The sequence below is a fragment of the Capsicum annuum genome, chromosome 3, assembly GCF_002878395.1.
Source record: "Capsicum annuum cultivar UCD-10X-F1 chromosome 3, UCD10Xv1.1, whole genome shotgun sequence".
NCBI lineage: Eukaryota > Viridiplantae > Streptophyta > Magnoliopsida > Solanales > Solanaceae > Capsicum > Capsicum annuum.
In genome coordinates, this window is record NC_061113.1 from 166870097 (window position 1) to 166880200 (window position 10104).

The following is a 10104-nucleotide window of genomic DNA, read 5'->3' on the forward strand; positions in this document are numbered from 1 at the left end:
CCCTTTAGTTCACTCTCAACACACAAAAACGAATAAAGCTTAAGGGTTTCACTGTGCAATCATCATCTGGGCTCTAAATACCAAATTGATTTCGAATTCTTGTCTGCTTTAGGCATGTATCTCTTTCAAAAACATTAATTTTTCATTATTACATTGACTTTATGGATCTTTATATGATTTAAATTGTGTGTTTTGAAATTGTGTAGAGGGGTTTTGATTGTTTCTTATTTAATTACTTGTCGCGGGATTTGAATTGATTATTCATGATTAAATTGATGCTTTTGGGACTGAATTGGTACTTTCATTAAATTGTTGGAATGGGGAACATGGGTTTCCCTAAGTTGGATTAATTTTGGCTTGGAATTGAATGAACCTCAACCCACATGGTTAATTTGATTTAAATTATGGAAAATTGTATAGTTTAACTTGCTTTTTAACTCAATGTATTGCATTAATGGATAAATGGTTATTTAAATGGATTTTGATGGCCTTGGTGGCCATGGTTTGGATTTTAATGGAATTTGGGAATTGTTGTGGTTCTGTGAATTGAATTGGCATGTGTGATTTAGCTTACAAGTGTATTGGTATGATGATACCAAGTGGTAAATGCCTTAATTAAGGACTCTTGGGTTAATAGTTGAATTATGTGCTAAATGGATTTAATTTTGGCTTAAAAGGGGTTGTGTAGCTCATCAAAGGAGGCAGAGGTCTCGGGGTGACACGATCTGACTGGGGTCCTTATCGTAATGGGCGTCCCAAGTCTGACTGAAACCGGAGACCACCGCTGTTACCCAACCGAATCTCCAGCCTCCTACCTTGAGTTGGCTGAATTTCAAGCATGTAACAAAATAGTGTAACAACACACATAAAAACTCTGGAGTAAGATCACAACTGTGACCGACCCAACCGACTCCAACCATCCTATACTAATAATCCAACCATACCAAACCATACCAAAATAAGGGTCATAAACCAGGTCATAACCAAAGATGTTCCCAAACATAATATAATTAATCCCCAAATGAAATTTGATGTAACAACAAACAATATCGTCCAGTGATGTTAGCCCTTCATCTTATTCCAATGGAAAGGCCAACACCAATACCAAACCCGCCCATTCCAACCCAAAGAAGAACCATAAAGACTCTAACCAAAAAATTAATAAAATTCGGTTGGGACATGCCCTAACCATAGCCAAAACCAATGTCCAAAATAAAATCAGCATGTCTAGAAATATCCATGACAAAAAATGGAGCCTTTCGAAAGGATGGAACCTCACCACTTCAGTCCATATGTTATCCCCAAGTCAATCACTATGTAGGAGGAGTAGAATGGATAGTTCCTACATAGCGTGTTATACAGCCTCAAGTAGATGGCTTAGAAGGTGAATTATAGCATGGTATAAAGATAGGAATAAAATAATTCCATTTATAAAACCAATTAAAACCATCTATATGCACACAACCATCTATATATATATATTAACATGCTGAGAAAAGGGGCCCGGTTTAGCATACCATTAAAATCTTTATCTGGGTTGTATAGCTTTGCTGTCGTAAACCACCCATGGGCTATATGGGTTAAACTTTCCTTGCTGAAAGGACCCTAGTGCGTGTAGACATACGACCAGGGAAGAAATCCTTGGGATGATAAGTACATCCCATAAAATATGGTGTGACATCATACACACGGTCACTAAGACCAACCTCATATCGGCGAATATGAGTTTCCAGTTTTAGTCCACCCTGGACCTCTACCTCAAAGGCTTTGCTACACATCCCGCCATTATTACCCTATTAAAAACCATTTTCAAAATAACCAAACCATTATCCATTTATTAGCCAAGGCCATTAATATTGGTATCATCACACCAATCCTTACTTGCAAGTATAATCCATAGCCAACAATTTATAGGTTTAAAGGGACTTTCAAGTGCCTTCCATTTACCACATTAAACCACTTGGTGGATTCCATATACCTCTCAAGCATAAAAATTTATCCATTTACCTTTTCAAACCATTTAAACCATGTATAATTCCTTTGCCAAGTTTTAAAACAAACAAGAGTTCCATTAAAATTAGTCAATGTAATGAACATATCTTTATAAGAATTTTGTCAAAAACATTGGGGCCATAATATGACCAAAACTAATTCCAATTACCATTAAACATTCCTATTCAATCAAATTATCCAAAACTTCCATTAATGCATAAAAAGGCATAATTAAAACCATGGGAAACCATAACCAACAATTTAAAATCAAAAACCTCAATTCATGTTTGAAAACCAAAATTATAAAATCAATGAAATCATGAAAACATTCATAAAAACCATGCCTAGATAGAATTAACAATAAGGGAAGAGAACATGACTTAAACTAAGATGATGATGGAAATAAATCACCAAGAAATCCTTAAATCAATCCTCTAGTAGAAATCCTAGATTTTCTTACATAAACGCTTTTGAGAGAATTATAGAGTATTTAGAAGAGTTTCTAAGTGTTAATAATATGAATAATAGGGTAAATAACCTTCTAAGTAGGTTAGAAGTTAAGGGGCCTTATTTAAATAAGTGGGAAAATGTCCAGAATACCCCCACTTAAGTTGCACCAAAATCCCATCACAGGGATAAGACTGACCCTTATGAGTCGTATCCTTCCAATACGAGTGGTACCCTCCACTCATGCCATAGCCTCAACCTTTGGGTCAAACACTGTCTAGCATATGACTCATCCAAATAATTCATATCAAAAGAATATAATTTGTACCCTTTATCCATATCCCTAGAAGATTTAAACCTAAAGAAGATTTAGACACTGTCCCCCATAAAAGTCCTGGGTATAACTCGTACCCTTGCCTACTGATCATGATGATCCACTCATAATCATATCTAACCTACATAACAAAGTGTAGTATTAAGTTAAGGAACCAAATGATCCATAACCACCAGTACGACTCAAACCCCTAATTCATATCTATTCCAGTAACTAAAATCCATCCTACTAATCAACACTATTTAGCATATGACTAGACCATACCATCCTACCCCAATATATGGCTTGTACCAATGAGTCTCATTGAATCTAGAAATTAGAATTCCAAGAAATTTTCTAAGGCCAAAAATCTAAGGTAGTTCACGGGGGGACTGATACTGGAAACCACGTTTGTTAGTATGGGGATCTTTATGGCCATGTTCATAGTTCACACATTACATATATTTTGGAATGGTTAAAGACTCAGTGTCTTGGGAACTTCTTCAAATTTCTCCTATTCATGCAGCTAACACATATTGGGGCAGTTTCAATAGGGGGAATTGGACCCATATAAATCATAGGTGCCCTTTCTATGATTAGAGCTATACATTCCATGTTAAAGTTTTTTAGATCTCAAGATTAAACCTTTTTCTCTATCCCAAAATCCTATATCTATATATATAATTGTGTGCATTATGGTTTTGACTAATTTTTGGGCATGGCATTATGTTATTAATTTCTCTGAGTTTCATGCTAGCACTCACTCCACTAATCGCCCAAGGATGCTACATTGTTGCATAATGTAGGGTCCAAAGACACTTTTTAACCCTATACAGTGTTAGGCGGATTAGCATATTGATCAAATTATTGTGAAGTGGTGAGCCTCTAGCCTTCGGAAGGACTTATCATTTCCATATTCGGACTTATCATTTCCATATTCATTTATTTTAACTCAATACTTTTAGATTATTTTAGTAAGGGTTGGGACATGTCCTAGCCTATTTGATATTCTGGTTTATAGGCTATTGTGTACCGATGTAGGTTGGCTGGTTATTTTTTTACTCTTAGTCTTATTTAGTCATTTCTTTCATCTTCTGCTTTTTTTCCAATTAGATTTCGCATTGTTATTGTAATTATTATTATCCTCTAGAATTTGGGTTAAATGGGTGGTCTCCAGTCCTTGGTAGACTTGAGATACTTGTTATGGGCCACCCCTAGTTTGGGGTCATGACATCTTTCTTAGTGTCTTAGGGTATTACTGAGAAATATTAGCCTAGATGCTTGCCTTAGGTTTGATTTTTGGGACTAGTAGTAGTCCCTGTAGCCTTTTTTAGGTTATGATGCCTAAAATAGTTTCTTGTTGACCTTAATCACTCTTATGTACTCTATTAGGTTGATTCTTGAGCCTTAGGATGACTTGGTCATTTTAATGATCCCTATTTAGCCTTGTTACACTGGGTGGGGTAGTATAGTGATTAAGACTTGTATCTCCTTTAATGAATTAACCTCCTTACTTTGAGCTTAATGATTAATTGGAATTAAGTACAACTATAATTCTATTGAATACTACTTTTATATTATTTATTAGTTCTAATTCGAGTTCAACACCTAGAAACTTTATTACTATCTTTAAGTTTTGATTTGAGTCTATCATACTTACACTAAATTAAATTATGACTTTTAATTTAAGTTTGATGTCTTTATATTGTTATTATTTATGAGGCTCCATTACGTCCAAACTATATTTTCATTATGATTACTGATCTGGGGTTGATAACCAGTGAATACTAATAGAATAGAGATTATGACCAGGAAAAGGGAGTATCAGGTATGATTATCACACAATGTCTCATTTTACATTCATTATTGTTAATATTTCATCCTTATATTAATGCGACTCCTTGCTTGTACCCACTAAGCTTATGGGGGCTGATTGGGTTTGTTCTCCATTATTTGTGCCTTCTGGGCTTATGGACACCCAGTTATATTATGGTTAGACTTTTATTTCTATGTTAAGGTTACTTATATTGTATATATAACGGCCACCTAGTATAGTCTATTACTTTCATTTCTACCCCTTGTTTCTTACTTTTATTTATAATCACGCACTTTATCTATACTTCTACTATATTTTATCTAAGTTGGCTAATGATGCCTATTAAGTTCTTACTGTTTTGGTACTCATGGAATACTTCATTATTTTTTCCTAATATAAATTTGATTATCATTCACTGCCACTAATGATATCCTCAAGTCGTATAGTTGGTTGAAGTTATAGTGAGCTTTTAGAGTCCAAAGTTAATCCTCCTACTTCTACTTATTTTGGTTATCTTTTTTGTATATTTTGGGACTTTATGTATATTTGACATTGTCTAGTCATCTTTTTTAGTATAGTGGCTCTTGTATTGAACTTATTAGGCCATAAGTGAAACTCTTTTTGCATATTGTGTCCTCCTCCCTTTTGTAAAGTATGTTCATATCTATATATTTCTACTTTCCATTACTTAGTATTTTTATTGTAAGACTCTTTCTCTTAATTTTCTAATCATCCAACAGTTAGTCCATTACTTGCCCCTTTCAGACTATAATTATGATACCTACTGATGGATTAAAGTAGGTGTTATCATGACTCAAAAAATTGAGTCAGATATTATTATAACTACAAATGAAATTGTTTCCCAAATACTTAAATCTCAAATGTGTTATATAATAAGAATCTCAAAGATTAATGAAATGTGATCAAAGAATATTGATATAAATAATTTTCATACAATTTATACATCTATGATATAAATAAAGGCCACAACACAAAAAATAGTATCCCTATGATTATACGTCTATGCTATACATTATAGCCAAGATACAGCTGATGGTATCCCAAATATTAGATAATGAAGTTGAAAGAGTAATGAGCCCACAAGATAAATTCTTTGAAGATTATATGCTTTAGAAACTATGTTTTATACAACTCATACATAATCTTGATTTTTATTATGTTATCTAAGCAACATCATAATACAAGAGCTATCATGACCCTTGATTTATAAAGTTTGTATTAAGTGGGATTTATTTTTTGGCTAACTCTTGTACTTATTAATAATTAAATTTTTCATATATTATTTATGCTTTACATGATATTACATTGTTGTGCTATGGATTTATAGCACTTTTGATGCTTAAAACTATGAATATATGCAAGTTTCTTAGGCTCTTTTGTGAGATATAATGTGTTTTGGGTATATTTTGCAGGAAATCAGGATTTTGATGCTAAACTAAAGAAAAAGATGAAAATTAAAGTTTTTGGCTACTTACTGAGGCAATTCTTGACGTGTGCACCACTTTTTAGGCGTAGGTGATTAAAGTATATATCAGAACTTGAAATCGAGAGGGTAAGAAGCAGGAGAAAGAAAACTCTATCACTTTCTAAGGGCATATACGGTCCATATGTTGAACATATGTTTTTTATGTGACCAAGGTATGCTACATCCAAGTACAGAGAGTTTCAGAATCTGTGTAGATTTCTGATACTTCCCTAGGCCCTCATACGGTCCTTATGTGACCTAAGTGGCCACCGACTTCAAATTTCTTTTTTTATTTTGGATTTTATTTTTAGTTTCCTTGTATCCTATAAATACTGTTTTGACATTTTGTTGTGAGGTTACACTCTCTTGATACTCACAAACTTATTATTGATTCAAAGATTTAGATTTGGATCTTGGGATTATCTTGTTCTTGATTTTTATTGATAACTCAAATGTTGGCTTTGGGTTTTACTAATTTATCATTGTGATATTTTTTAATGTTGTTCATTATGAATTCCATTAATTGTTTCACCATCTTTGGGGGCTAAAGCCCGTAGCTATAGTTATGGGAACCTACTATATAGAGAAGTAGAGAAAGTGCTAAGTTGTTCTAAACCAGTATTATTGCATGTATTGTATTATCTTTTGTTTGATAAAGGTCTTAGCTGTTGCAAATATTAGGATCCCCCTAGATATTTCTACTTACTCCACAAGAGGAATAGTGACTATAAAAAGATAACTACAACAGTAATTTAAAGATTAACTATCGATCTAGGATAATTAGTATTATCAATGTAAGATGGTTATATATCATCTAATAACCTGAGACTCAAAAGGTAATACGTAACCAGAATCTAGGATAAAGGTTAGTAATGAGACACCCTGAGAGTCAAAGGTAAAGGATAAAATTTGTTAATGAGTACACAAGAAATTTGATGTTATATAACTTATTAGATTCTACATACAAGGCACTGGGTTGACTCAATAAATCATAATAAGCCTACTGAGTTGAGAAGCCAGGGGAACACAGTCCCAATGCTTGTTACGGATTGGTTAGAACCAAAGTTAAGATTTCCTACTTGTTCGAGATTACAACAAGAAAAACCCATTAACTTTTTATTTATCTCATTGAGTTCAGAAAGTTAGAGATATACATCCATGTCTTCCATGTGGGTTCGAACCTAACCTAGTTGGGTTATTATGATTGACAACAACCAATTTATCCTTAATTGGAGGTGTAGCTTAGGAGTAGATCAAAATCTTAGCATCATTGTTAGGGAAGATGGTGTAATTGTTGATTGAATTTTATTGTAGTTTTCAGTTCTTTATTTTTCTATTCTAAGTTGGGTATTTGCAAGTGTATGCCTTACACCAGGAGTCAAGGAAATCCCTTACTCCTATTGAATCCTAACTCCAAGAAGCTATTACAGACTAATAATACAGTGACTAAACCAATACATGCAGGTATTTAAAAGGGATTTGGGATAACCATCATATTATACCTCTTACTCTAGGTAATCCATAGAATATTGTTGATTGAAAGATGGAGCAAATATTAGCAGATTCTGCTAGCTAGAGAATAGAGGTTGGGGAGGCTGGGATAGCTCAGCAGGCCAAGAGTGTAGTTGATCATCGAGAAGCACTCAATGGTAATTAAATAGAGTTCAAAGAGCTTAGGATCAAGTGATCCCAGCATTCAAGTACTTTTAACTGTATGATGAGAAGAAGGATATGGGATATATTGAGCTAGAAAAAATAGGAGCTATTATTCCTTCTGCACTACCTCTCAATGTTAAACTTGACATAACAAGTCCATGATCTATCTTCTAAATTTGAAAGGTGTATTTTTCTGTCTCAGCTACAGACTACATAAATATATACCTTACTAAATTCATCAGGATCTGCACTTCGTATACTATTTTAAGGGCAGACCATGAGGCACTCAACTTTAGGTTGTTCCCTTTCTCGTTAACTGGAGAAGCTTCTTTATGGTTGGGGGAATTTTGTAGAGGATCTATCACCATATGGAATGAGTTGTGCAACGAATTATTAAAATGTTTCTTTCCTCCATCCAGGATGTTGTAGATTAAAGAGAAAATATACAACTTTAGACAGCTTCATTCGGAGTCGATATATGAGGCTTGGTTCTGATTTATAAAGAAGCTAAGCATGGTTCCCAATCATCGGATTTCAGGGATGAGCCTATTGGAGATATTATATAGAGCCCTAAACATCAGCTCCTGCACCATGGCTAACATAATCACTGGAGAAGCATTTATGAGATTATGTTGGGAAGAAGCTTTTGAGGTTCTAGACTATATGTCGCTCACAATACCCGACTTAGCCTCTCGATTATGCCACCCTCGACAAGGTCGATGAGCCTATTTTTAATCAAATTACATAACCGTCCCTACTTTTTTCTTAAAGACTAAAATAAAAGAAAGAGGAAGAGAAGTTCAAAAGATTCATTGAGACACTAAAAAATTTGAGCTTGAACATCCCTCTCCTTGAGGCATTAGAACTAATTCCTAGATATGCCAGGTTCATGAAAGAATTGGTGACATTGAAATGGATGGCTAGTTTTAAGGACATTGGTGGATTTGTCCATTACAGTACAGTCACTTCTAAGTCTCTGGCCCAGGAAAATGCTGATCCTAGTTCATTCACTATCCTATGTACATTTGGGACATCTAGATTCGCCAATGTTATGTGACTTAGGAGACAACATAAATTTGATGTCGTTGGTTGTATTCAAGCAGTTGGGATGGAGCCCTCTAGAGCTGATCACTATGCGGTTGTTCATGGATGACCACTCTACAAAAGAACTCATAGACATTTCATTTGATGTGTTAGTAGGAGTAGATAACTTTATTTTTTGGATGAATTTGTTATTCTAGATTGTGAGATTGACTTTGAGATGCCTATTATATTGGGAAACCCATTCATGTCCATAGGTAGAGCTATGGTTGATATCCAAAAGATGAAGCATAATGAAGAAGACACTTTCAACATCCAACAAACATAAAGTAACCTATCGATATGAGGGTTACGTCAGTTATCTATTGTGTTAAAAATCCTGGTGGGTATTCCTTTGGGTACATTGATGAATTTTAAATATTAAGGGTACTCGCTCCCTATCACAATGTTAAATCAATTGTTTCCTAGGATGCAACCCACAGGCTTATTGGTGAAGTTTGATTAACTAACATAGCCACATCATGCCGCGATGTTAAATCAAGCATTGGGTTGGAGGCAACCCACTATTTTAGTGTTCACATTTGTTTTTCATTTTCGTGGGTAAAACAGAAAAAGAAAAGGCCTAGAATGCAGTAAAAATTGCTCTATTCATAATATCAAGGTAAGGGGAGTTTGTGACCAATTCAGCAAGGTTAAATGTCCCACTTGGGCCAGGTGAGTTGTGTATTAACCAAAAAGGTGAAGTTTTAGGGATTTTTTAGGGAATTTTTGAAATTTGACCTACAAAGTTACTTACAGGGTCATAAATACCACTTAAAATCTTGTAAGTATCAGAATACAAAGTCTAGAGACTAGGGAATTTGGCTAAAAATTTAGGCCCACATACATTTGGCAAATACAAACCATATGTACCACATACGACGCGTATGTGGGTGCCATAAGATGGTAATTCTTGGACCCATTTTTTGTTAAAAAATTTGGGCCCACCTCAGCCTATTTAAACCCTAAACAGACCCTAACCCAATCCTATTTAGGCCTTCATAATCCATTTTCAACTTATAAATCCTCAAAATTCCCTCTTCCTTCATAAAATTCAAACCACTTCACTACACTATATAAAAGGTTAAGCCATCACTTGTTGTTTGTAAAAACTTGTCCTAAATCACCAAATATGCATTCAATTTAAACACCCCAGATTTTGGCCCTTGAAAATTTCCTGAACTTTGAGCTCACTACCCTAGTTATGATTGGACCCCCTGAGTCATACGGTTTCCTAATGAGTCATTGGGAGGATTCATAACCAAAATAGTCAGTTTGAGGCTTGATTCTAATCTTAGTATGAGTGGCACACAA